The sequence below is a fragment of the Phymastichus coffea genome, unplaced genomic scaffold (genome assembly GCF_024137745.1).
Source record: "Phymastichus coffea isolate CEN01 unplaced genomic scaffold, Cenicafe_Pcof_1.1 PCOF00015, whole genome shotgun sequence".
NCBI classification, from domain to species: Eukaryota; Metazoa; Arthropoda; class Insecta; order Hymenoptera; family Eulophidae; genus Phymastichus; species Phymastichus coffea.
In genome coordinates, this window is record NW_026706826.1 from 4,100,301 (window position 1) to 4,113,545 (window position 13,245).

The following is a 13,245-nucleotide window of genomic DNA, read 5'->3' on the forward strand; positions in this document are numbered from 1 at the left end:
TAGCACCCGAGTACACTTACGCTATTGCCACAGCTGGCTTGCTTACGCTCTATACTACATATGTATATATATCTTAATATGTATATATATATAACATATATATAAATAAGTACAATGTTTCAAGGAAAGTCAGACAATGCCCTAGTTTCTTATGGTGCGAATTGTCCCACAAGCAGAGCTAAAGTTTTTCTTGGATAGGATATAATTCGGCCCAAGTTTCTTATAGCGCGAGAAGTTCTATAAGTCGAGCTCGAATTATAAGGAAGGAACAGTCTTGCTCAGTTAATCAGAATGAGAGAAAGAACTTAGGTATTAGCCAAGTTTATTCAGACTCATGCGCTCACCTTGCAAGGCTAGAAGTGAATGCTAGCCTGTGCAAAGGTGGGTCTATTTATACACAGATTTTCCCGCTTATTTTTGCAGGAGAGATGTCATCGAACATTCGAGATACATTCGCGAATTTTGAGTAATGAGTTTTCTTAATTTACATGTAAATAATCCTTAATATTAAGCTTTTTAAAATTAAGTTTTTAGATTTTTTATTGGATAAATTAAAAATTTTTAGGCGTAAAAGCATTGGTTCAAAATCCATCAGTAACTCAGGATAATTCGATGCACTTTGCATGACATACCAATGCAAGTATTAGCATTATTTTAAACAGTTCCAAATTTTGATATAATTATATGAGATTGAGATTAGATTATATTATAAAGCATATTAGTTCTCATATAAATAACGAAATCATTCATCACACGATTTACCTAATTTTTATAAGGTTTATTCTATTGAATCGTCATAATAAATGCCCACGAAATTCGATTATAAATAGGGTAAAAGAGAAAACTTCATATGGGCAAAAATATCAAAAACACCCCTATTGCAAAAATCTAGCTGGAAATCCAGGATGGATTTCCAGCTGGATGTTCAGCTGGATATCTATGTGGATTGACCTGGATTCCATATGGATTTTATATGGATATCCATCATGGATATCCAGCTGGAATCCAGTTGGATTTCTCGGTAAATCCAGGTGGATATCCAGCTGGGGTCCAGGTAGATTTCTCGGAAATCCAGGTGGATTTTTCGGCAAATCCAGGTCGATTCCTCGGAAAATCCAAGTGGTTCCTCGTTTATTTCTGATACTTTGTGTACAAAATATTTTATCTTTTATAGGCAATTTATATCAATTCAAGTACAATGTCCACATATAAAAAATATTTATTTTTATTAGTCAACCTCGTAGAATAATTTTACATATGATTATGTACATGTATAGCTCTTAATCAAGTGTTCTATCATACATTTTTTTTAAATAAAGTTATCAAAATAAAAAAAAACTAAATTTTTTAATAAAATTATCAAAATAAAAAAACCAAAATTGCGTTATAAATAATTAGTTGGAAGACGTAATAAATAAGACTTTGTCTATTAAATGTTAATCTAATTTTCCATCTATAACCTTAAGAGAAAAAGGTTTCTAATTCTTCTTATTTTTCATTTTTTTTAATGAGGCATTGATATCTTCTGTTAAAAACGAGTTTTTTTTTTGCCAGAACTTTGTTCATGGTCGCCTTATCAAGCTTTAAAGATTTCTGGCAAAAATATGCCAAACATTCTGAAAAAAAGTAATTTTATGTAATATAATTAAGATAAAACACTAAATTGAGTAATAAATAAAAGTTCATACTACTAATTGTCATATGTTCTAATATCGTTAACGGAGTTCTTCGAGTGATACCATTTGGAGAATATGCAGGTTTGTCAGTCGCCACGCATCTTTTGCTCAATTGAGCATCATAACATCCACTGTAGTCAGTGTGCATAGCTCTTAATATGTATTTTATAAATTTACTACAATCTTTTAATTTTAAACATTGTTTCCAATCTTCGTATCGAATGCTGAAATTGGTATTTAGCCATATAATTGTAGTCTGAAAATAATAAATTATTCATTAACAATAAATGTTTATAATATGAGAAGGGAAAGAACAAAAAACACATCCAAATCAAGTCGATTCCATATGGATTTTACATGGATATCCAACTGGAATCCAGGTGGATTTCTCGGTAAATCCAGGTGGATATCTCGGCTAATCCGGGTGGATATCTCGGCAAATCCAGGTGGATTTCTCACAAAATCCACGTGGAGTGACTGTAAAACTTAGGTTAATTATTATATTATGATTATATTATTTAGAGAAAAGAGAAAAAAACAGTTGGTTTTTTATATATGAGGATGTAAACGTAAATAGTTTATAACAATAAAAATAAGAAAACTTACAGTAATACCATCATTATTGGTTTGAGTTTCTTTGTGCCCAAAATTGCTGAAATGTGATTTTTCGAATGACTCGTCTGTTAATTCATCATATGCCGTTTCTAATTCGACATCTTGATCTCTATTGTTAGAGTAGGATTTTTTTTGCAAAGTAGATTTTAGAAGTTTTGTGGGATTTTCCGCGATCACTTGTTTTGTTAAACCTCATGACAGTATTGCGAAGTCTTTACGAGATAACCTAATAACAATATTATTTGAAGCAGACGATGATTCTGAATCAATATCTCTACTTGAATTTTTTCCAATGCCAGAATCATTGGCCGAATTTACAAATTCTATAGATGATACTTTTCTTTTTTTTGTTTACAAGGATGGACTCATTGTCAGTTCATCTTCAAAATTGATTTTTCCTGAAATAATTCATTCATAATCAAAATTATAGGCCAATTCCATCTCAGATCATGCAGAGCTCCCCATACACCTGTCACCAAGCTACTCCAAAGTATTTTTTTATTGTTCTAGGTCAAAAATAAGAGGACCCGTATTTTTCTTTTTTCTCTCAGATGCATAGTTCCGTCAATAATGCAATCGGAAAATGCACTGCTGAAAAGGGAAAATTGAGAAAATTTTTCCAATTAAATTTGGTTTCCTCAATATTTTTTTTATTTTTCGATACAATTAAATAATTTTTATGTCATCTATAGTAGAAACGAAGTTCTTCAAGTCTAATTTATTAAAAATATGAATGTATGCATTTTTCGGGAGAAAATGCATGTTTTCGAAAAAGTGCATCTTGGAGAAAAAATTGTGTATCTCAAAAAGGCCATAATTTTTTGCGCTAAAATTTTTTTTATATATTCTTAGTACCAATACCTTCAAATCCATTCGATCAAAATTTGCTGTTTTTTCGTTATATCGCTTAAAAAAATTTTAAAAAAAAGTTTTACATTTTCAAGTCAAACGCGATAAATACATCCAGGAATTCATGTTAGCGACTATGTAGGTTAATAACTGAACTACAATAACATGTAACTCAAAGAAAAAGCTCACTTTTATTCAATCATGTCTGCAAGAAATGTAAAATTACACGATCATTTTTTTCTGTTTGAGTTGATTACTTTTACAACTCTCTTCACTTTTTTAGATACAACTTTCACTTTCTTGCCCTTGTTTACATTTTCGTTTTTCTTCTTATGAGTACTTTTCTTTTTTTTTCATCTTTTTTCACTTCAATCCATGGATGCGCAGCCGTTCGAGCTATAAAACATTCGCTCCTCCCTTCCGAGACAACAGATTTCCACATGTGGCAACGTTGAATACCCTGATATTTCTGGCATTTGTGTCCATTTGACTACTACGAAAATTGTTTATCTCTGCAGTTTCCATCAAAATCAGCTCTATAGAAGTTGTGTATTTTTATACATGTTCAACAAAACTTTTAGCAGTTTGAATAGCATCAGATTCAGTACTGCGTAAATTATGCACTGTTGCATAATGCTTTACCAAACCACCTATACCATCTACAGCACCCTTTCCATGACCAGTAGCAGAGAATATCCATTTTTTACTCATACTTGCATTTAAAAATTCATTTAACTGGAATCTATTTTTGAAATGACTTGCAGCGCCATCAGATACTAAAGTTATAGAATCAATCGAATTTCCATACATTTCTTGTGTGTATCTAGTTATATGTTCAAGAATTATTTGTATTGCTGCCAATGCATGAGAATAATCATGTTTTAAGTCTTCACTAATTACAGTATAACTCTTTGTAATTCCGCCTATGTAGCAAACAGCAGTGAAAATTGAAATCTGTTTATTCACCCAATGATTCCCTTGAACTGGATTTTTCAAAATTACAGACCAATTCTCAGCAAAATCTATATGCATCAGCAAATGTTGATAATTTAACGTCACCCTTTCTTTCTCAGCTTTGATTTCCATTCGCTGTACCTCTTTGATACGTAAATGAGAAGTTATTGTGATTGTATGATTGGCTAACTCTTCCATGAATGTGGTCATAGATACTGAACGAGTTTCTAAATTGCCGTTATTCCACACAGCGAAAGTTATATTTTTTTCAATGTTTAATTCATCAAGCCCCAGTAATTCAAAATTCACACCCTTAACACCAGGACATGAATCACATTCTTTAAAATAACAAAACTCTGTGGTTGATGAACATATAACAGAAGATAGGACTTTAGAGCGCAAAGTTGAAAGCTCGACACTACTTTGACCGATGAAATTTTTCAAAGCGATTAGGAGAAGTTCAAAATTAGCACAATATATACATAAGCACACATCATTCAATGGATTTATCAAAACATACTTCGGACGCATGGAATAAAATTTCGATTTACTGATTTTTATTCCAGGATTCTCTTTTTTCAATAGAACATAAACTTCTTTCATGCTTCGTGTCAAGAAGCGCTTTACTTTTTTTACTTTTTCACCATTTTCCATCACCGTGATAACATCTGATTTATTTGGACTTTGTCTTGAACAATTAAAGTCGTCATTTAAAAAATATTCCATAACTATGTCTTTCGTTTTTGTATCTATTGGATGCCCGTTGTATTTGTCTGGCTCACAATAAATTCCTAGAAATAGATTATAAAATAAAGCTCTCACGTGAATTAAACAGAATTAATTATTAAATGACTAAAAAGTTATGCACTGTATAGCGATTTATTAATTGTTACCTCCGTTCGAAGCAAGCTTTCTTGCTTTATCTATCATGTAGACAGTTACTTGTGGAAACATCGTTATAATTTGAAACTTTGATAATACAGGTACTATAATTGTTAGAAGTCTTATCTTTTCAGAGATAGACGAACAGTGATCAAAAGCTTTTGAAAAATTATCTTGTAATTCAGCAGAAAAATTATTTGATTCATTTGTTGACTCTTCAACTTGCACATCGTATATTTTTTGTAGTTTTTGACATGTGGCTTCAGAAAAAGATGAGACAAGTTCCCTCTTTTTTTTTAAAACATATCTTGCAACATTTGTATTTTTGAGATTACGTTTGCTACGTAAAGGTGATACTGGATATTCTAACTGACAGATTATTTCATTGTTGAATTCGTCAACACAGACTGAGGTATTTGGTACAAAATCATTATCTGGGCTTTCAACTTGCATTTCTTCGGGTTCATCTATTTCTTGTTTATTGTAGTTATCCAATTCTGTTATTTTGTAGTCATTGACTATAAGTTTATAACAATTGCTACACACACGATCAGTTGCATCAATATTAGTATTTTTGAACTTTATTTGCAAATAGTCAGCATAATCACCAATTTTTTGAAAAATCACATTTCGACACTGATATACACTCTTTTTGTGAATATTGAAATAATCTGGGCACTTCACTCTCTTTACAGAATAAATAGCTGACATGCTGACAACGAGACAGTCAAGCATACACTAACGCTGAATTCTAAATAAAAGCGGTGAAATTTTACATATTTCACGGTCTCTATTCGGTTATATATTCGATCGTCTGTGTTTATGAACTACGTACGTAAACACAGATGACCGAATGAAACAATGTTTTATTGATAAAGTACATACTTATACAGAAATATTTGCTTCTCAATTCACTTAAATAGTCGCTAACATGAATTCCTGAATGTATTTATCGCGTTTGACTTGAAAATGTAAAACTTTTTTTTTTAATTTTTTTAAGCGATATAACGAAAAAATAGCAAATTTTGATCGAATGGATTTGAAGGTATTGGTACTAAGAATATATAAAAAAAATTTGAGCGCAAAAAATTATGGCCTTTTTGAGATACACAATTTTTTCTCCAAGAAAAATGCATACATTCATATTTTTAATAAATTAGACTTGAAGAACTTCGTTTCTACTATAGATGACAAAAATTATTTAATTGTATCGAAAAATAAAAAAAATATTGAGGAAACCAAATTTAATTGGAAAAATTTTCTCAATTTTCCCTTTTCAGCAGTGCATTTTCCGATTGCATTATTGACGGAACTATGCATCTGAGAGAAAAAAGAAAAATACGGGTCCTCTTATTTTTGACCTAGAACAATAAAAAAATACTTTGGAGTAGCTTGGTGACAGGTGTGTGGGGAGCTCTGCGTGATCTGAGATGGAATTGGCCTTTACTTTTTATTTCAGCAATTTGGATGCCTACTTCGATTGGTTCTAACATTTTATCGTTTTTCCATTTAGTTGTGTAGATCCCATCTCTGTCCAACTTACAATTTCCTTCTGGATTTGATTGAATTTCTAATATGTCACTTACTGACAGGACTTCTCGAACATTGTCGTCAATATATTTTATTTTTGCGTAATACCCTGGCTTAATCTTACATTAAAATATAAGTATTAATATAATTGATTGAAACAAAGGAAAAACTTATTATTGCCGGGAGATAACTGTGACTGATGTATTGATATAAAGGACAAAGGCATTGACTATAAGCTAAGATAGCAAAGCAGTGCGCTTGCGCATAAAATGCATGTGCATCTGTGTAGGTATACTTGATCATAGCAGTTTATCTCTGATCATAGTAGTAAACAGAACGCAGAACAGCAATTGACGACCGTTATATTATTGCACTTACGATTTTATTCAAAGTACTTTTATAATAATCCGTTGAATTGTCATAACATTACTCAATTACTTTTTTTAATTACGTGTGAATTGAAATTTACCGAAGCACACATACGAGGTGTGTTCAAAAAGTAAGTTGACTTTGTATTTTTAAGAAAAAATATTTATTTATTTATCAATATTTATGTTGTCCCCTTCAAAGTAATCCCCCTCAGATACAATACACTTATGCCAACGTTTTTCCAATCCTCAAAGCACTTCTCATAAGCACTTTTCGATATAGCCTTGAGCTCTTCCAGCGATGCAGTCTATATCTCTTCAATCGTTGCAAATCTCCGTCCTTTCATAGGTCTCTTTGGTTTTGGGAACAAGAAAAAGTCACATGGGGTCAAATCCGGTGAATATGGTGGCTGAGGCATGATTGTGGTGTTGTTTTTGGCCAAAAAATCTCTCACAAGCAAAGATGAGTGAGCAGGGGCATTATCATGAACTTTGACCTTCATTTTGAATTTTTTTTGAAAATTTCAAATTTTCTCAAGAAAAAAGAGTTTTTCGAGTTTTAAATATGGTTCAGTAATTTTTTTTTAAAAAGTAAATATGCCATTTTGTAGCTTTTTCAATAACAAATAATAACCTGTCATTCAAAATTTTTTTTTGTTTATTTTTGAACAAAAAAAATTAGGTCAAAGTATTAACATTTTCAACGAGTCTATAATCTCAGCACACAAGACAGAAAATATCTATAACAAGCATATTATATAGATTATTTCTATGTAATTTTTCCCGCTGAACACCACTCCGTAGTCAGTAGTGGCCTACCACGTTCCGTTATCATTTTTAATGCGAAATACTCCTTAAAATACGGCTAATTCGCGATTAAAAAATGAACGGAGCATTACGAAGCGATTCTACTTCAGGTTCAGGTTCAGCGAATCAAAATATATAAATATACTTAATCAATTAACTGCTTATTACATTTTTATTACTGAACTATTTTTTTTTAAATAAAATAATCTGTTTTTTTTTGTTCCACCTATTTCACATCTAGCATGAGACTCATATATTTTGAATATATAACTACCTCGTTAATCGTAATCACTATAAGAATCTTCAAAATTGAAAACATCGTCAATTGTGCAATCCAAAGGATCTTTTAAGCTTCCATCCTCGATATTATCTTTATCTTGAAATGTTACAGTACTACAAATTATAAATCATTTCATAGATTTTAATAATATAAGTTAATAATTTATTAATATCACAATCGTAGAAAAAAATACCTAATAAAAAAACTTTCAATTTTTTCTGGAAAACATTGAGTTTGCTTTCGTGACTGTAAACGTTCTCCAAGATGTAAGAGTGATATTTTTGGATCTGATAAGTACATGGCTCGATTAAATACATCCAAAAGTCTATGTTGTCGACTATCTTGGCGAGCCCTATGTATCATATTCCTCCTGTTTAATTTGTGCCATGCTTCACTCGAATCTTCGGAGTAATATGCTATAGGCAAAGAAAATTTCCGAGAGATTTTGCATCTATGTCTTAATAATTTATGCGTGGAAACGTTCATCCTACTCCATGAATATAATGTATAATGTAGTTCAAAACAAATGTATGTCTCAAAACAAAACTTTTCGAGTTTATCCAAATCTAATCGGTTTTTTGACTTGAAGCAAATTAAAATTTGTGCTATATTTTTAACTAAAGTATGATCCAACTCTAAACTATCAGCAAACAATATAGGATCACTGAAGCATCTTCTCGCCAGATTGCCCGTATTGGTCGTTCCATGCCCTTGTAAGCATAAATCGACTTTAACTCCAAAGTTATCGTATAGTACAGTTTGAATTTTCCGTTTCTGTTGCTTGAAAGTTTCTAATGAAATAAAATCAAAAATTTAAGCAATAAGCAATCATCTTTGATTATAAAATCAAATAAGTCAACAAATATATGACCAATGATAGGATAATCTTACCCTGCAAATTGGCACGCATATCCCATGTTTTTATTGTTAGTCTATATGACAAGTGTAATAAATTTTCAAACGTTTTTATCTCGGCATTCAGTAGCCCTAATCCAAATAATAATGAGTCTTTATCAGGAATAAATTTTTCTTTTATATTTCCGAATTGGTGTGTCGTTTTTAAATACATAGGGCATCTGGTGGTAGCAGAATTTCCTACCAAAGTATTAACGCATTTTCCGTCAAACATTGTTTTATGTAGAAGATATGTTGCGCAGACCGATTTGCCATTTTCCAATTTAAATTTATGTTTTTTCAAATAAGTGATTTCTTCATTTAATCGTCCAATCTCTTTTGTTATTGCCGCAGTATCCTCCTTTTCAAAAGACATTCTCAGTGGTCGAGTTAAACGAATGCTTTGAGGTGTAGGGTTTAACCAAACATAATTATCGTTATAACTATTGGCAATTTGAATAACATTAAAACAGCTAACAAAAAGAGACTGCTGAGCACTGGTAATATTTTCATCTGGACTATTAGATTTTTGTTGAGGATTCAAATGATTAGCAGAGCTATCGAAGCCAAGATTTACTGTCATTTCTAAATTCAATAAACTCATATCGTCCCAATCTTTTGCCTCACTGTTAGCTAAGCGTTCAACAGTTTTATTTAAAATAGCTTGCAAGTTTACTATGATTTCAGTTTTGGACTCAACCTCTGTGCCTGTTAAAAATGACTGGGATAAAAGAACGATTGAGTTTGTTTTTAAGTAAAATATAATGTCATGCAAATATGTACAAGGTTGGTCTCATAGTTAGAGACACGGTCTGCCTCAAGCAAACGCTCTCTTACGACTGTACTTATAGTTATGTACAGATACATCTCGCTGCGTACTTAAGCGCTTTTGCGCATGCGCTACTACATACATCTTATACTCTTGAAATATTAATTCATATATTTTAACACACCTCCTTGAATTTATATTTCTCAACAGTAAACATTTTCAAAAAAAATAATATTCACAGGTTTCAAAAAAATCTTACATTCTTTCACTTACAATTCATTATACAATATTTAAATCTTTCCTGAACATTTCGAACTTATTTTTACCTAATGCTTTTGTAAATATATCCGCAATATTCTTTTCGCTCTCAACTTTCACAATATCAATTTCATTCCTTACGTAGCTTTCGTTAATAAAATGAAAATGTGTTTCTATGTATTTAGATTTCTTTGTGAGATTACCATATTTGGCAATAGCAATTGCACCAGAATTATCTTCATAGATCTTTATAGGCTTAACAATATTTACGTCTAAATCTTTTAATAAATTTTTAATTACTTTTATCTCACTAACAGCATCAGATAAAGCTACATATTCTGCTGCTGTAGAAGATTTAGCTACACTAATTTGTTTCTTTACTTTCCAAAAAATCGTATTCCCATAATAACGTATAACAAAACCTGTCGTTGACTGTCTACTATTTTTGTCACCTGCCCAATGAGCATCAACATAACAATCTATAATATTATTATTATTCGATTTTCTTATAAAATTCAATTTTTTTTCTTTGGTTAAATACAAATATTTCAGTACTCTTAAAGCATATTTATAATGAGTTTTATCATAACAATTTTGAAACCTACTCAAATAATTTACACTATAGCTTATATCTGGTCGAGTACATGTACTGATATACAAAAGTGCTCCAATTAAATTTCTATATTTGATTTCATTAGATGCTGATTGTGCTGGAGGTATATGTAACCTTTCCTCCATAGGTGTTAAGTACAGTTGAGTATTTTCTAAATTATAAACATTTCCTAATGAGTTTATATAATCAGTTTGATCAAGGCTCAATTTTCCTTTTTCAAGATCATATTCAACATTAATTCCTAAATACGTTTTTATTTTACCTAGATCTTTCATAGCAAATCTTTTCATTAATTTCTTTTTAATTTTATCAATGACAGTTTGATTTTTTGAACAAACTAGCAAATCATCAACAAATAATAATATATAAATTTTTTCTCCATTCTCAGTTTTATAATATAAACAATAGTCGCTTTCGCTTCTTTTGAAATTCATACTATTAATAAAATTATCAAAACATTCGTACCAAGCTCTAGGACTTTCTCTTAAGCCATACAAAGCTTTTTCTAACTTTAAAACTTTATCAGAATTCTCATTAACATTTTCATAACCTTGTGGTATTTTCACATAAATTTTAGATTTAACTTTTCCATTCAAAAACGCTGTTTCAACATCCATTTATTCAATATAAAATTCATTTTGGTTACAGTAAGCTAAAAGTAATTTCAAAGTTTGCAGTCTAGCTACTGGTGAATATATGTCTTCAATTATTTAATCTTGTTGGTATCCACGTACCACAAGTCTCGCCTTTTTTCTACCATCAGATTTATTTGTGTAAACCCATCTTAAATCTAAAATTTTCTTATCTATTGGTTTGTCAACTTTTGTCCAAGTTTTATTTTTTTCTATACTTTGAATTTCTTTTGCCATAGCATCATTCCACAAAGCAGAATCATTACAATTTACTGCGTCATTATAAGTCTTAGGTGAATCAGCACTAACAGTGTTTACATAAATAAAACTTGTCACTGGTTGACCGTACCAATTAGGTTTTCTTTTCTCTTGCGTTGACTCTCTCTTTTCAAACTTTAAGTTTTCTTTTTCATTATCATTTCCACTTGAATTTGGGCTAGATTTTTTTCTTTTATTAAATTTGTTTTCTTTCTTAATTTTCTCATTATCATAAAATACTTCATCATCACTCATACTCTCATAACTCGATTCAGATTCACTTTCACTCTCATTATCAGTATCTATTCCTATCCATTTCACATCATCTTCAACTACTTCTACGTGTCTAGCAATTATAATTCTACCATTCATTAAAACTCTATAACCTACGTTATCATATCCAACTAAAATTCCCATATCAGCTTTTCTGTCCTATTTTGAATGTCTTTTTTCTTCCGGAGTTTTTACAAAGATTTTACTACCAAAAATTCTTAAATACTTCATACTCGGTCTTTTTCCAAAAAATATCTCGTAAGGTGTCTTATTAAGAAGTGTATTCGCAATTGAACGATTTTTCAAATACGCTGCAGTTTTTACTGCTTCAGGCCAGTATCTAATATTTAATTTTGCTTCCGATAATAAACATCTAGCGGTATCCATGACCGTTCTATTGTATCTCTCCGCTGTTCCATTTAGTGGATGAACATACGGTGGGCAAGGTTCAAGATATATACCTTTATCTCTGATCAAGTTAAAAACATTGTTATTTATGTATTCTTTACCATTATCGCACCTCAATTTTTTAATCTTTTTACCTGTTAAATTTTCTACTAAATTTATGTATTCAAGAAAATATTGATATACTTCAGTTTTACTTTGAATTGGAAAAATCAATGTACATTTGCTAAAGTCGTCAATAAATGTGAGAAAATATTTTGAACCTTCGTACCCGATATTTCTGTGTGGGCCATTTAAGTCAGTATGAACTAATTGAAGGATTTCTGTTGCTTTTGTTCTATTGTTTTCAAAACGTAAATTATGCATTTTGTTTTTGATACAAATTCCACATTTCATATATTCTTTTTCTAAGTTTTTTGGAAGTCCTTCGATTAATTCATATTTGCAAAGTTTTTCTAAATAATTAAAATTTACATGGCCAAGAATCCTATGTAATTTTTCTTTTTGACTTATTATTCCAGAATTATTTACGCTAATATTTCTTTTATCAACATATGACGAAATTTTATATAGACCATTATCGTTATACGCAGTACAAATTATATTATTGTTTCTATCGTAAATTTCAGATCGATTTCCTTGAGATAAGATTTTAAAATTTTTATTATTTGTAATTCTAGCTTGACTTATTAAATTTCTATCCAATTCTTTTACATAAAAAACATTTGTCATAATTATTTCTGTTCTAAAACTTTTTTGATAAAATGATGTTATAATATTTCCAACTTTTTCACACTTTATTTTTCTACCGTCTGCAATAGTTACATAAATTGGTCTTTCTAATCTTTTAAAATCTGAGAAATAAGAATCATCGTTTATTGTATGGTCTGTACAACCACTATCTAAGATCCAATTTATTTGAGTACTTTGACTCTGATTTATGGAATTTACTCTACTATTAAAATTTTTAACATCAATATTTGCATGCAAATAAAACGTCTGTGGTGTATTATCGTAATACCTATTATTATAACTGTAGCGTGCGTCGTGTTGACCTTCTTGTTGAAAACTTCGTTGATTGTTGAACTCTCGGTGACCTCCTCGTTGACCGTAACCTCGATTGTTGTTGTTATTATATCCTCTGTTATTGCTGTAGCCTCTGTAGTTGCCGTAACCTCTATT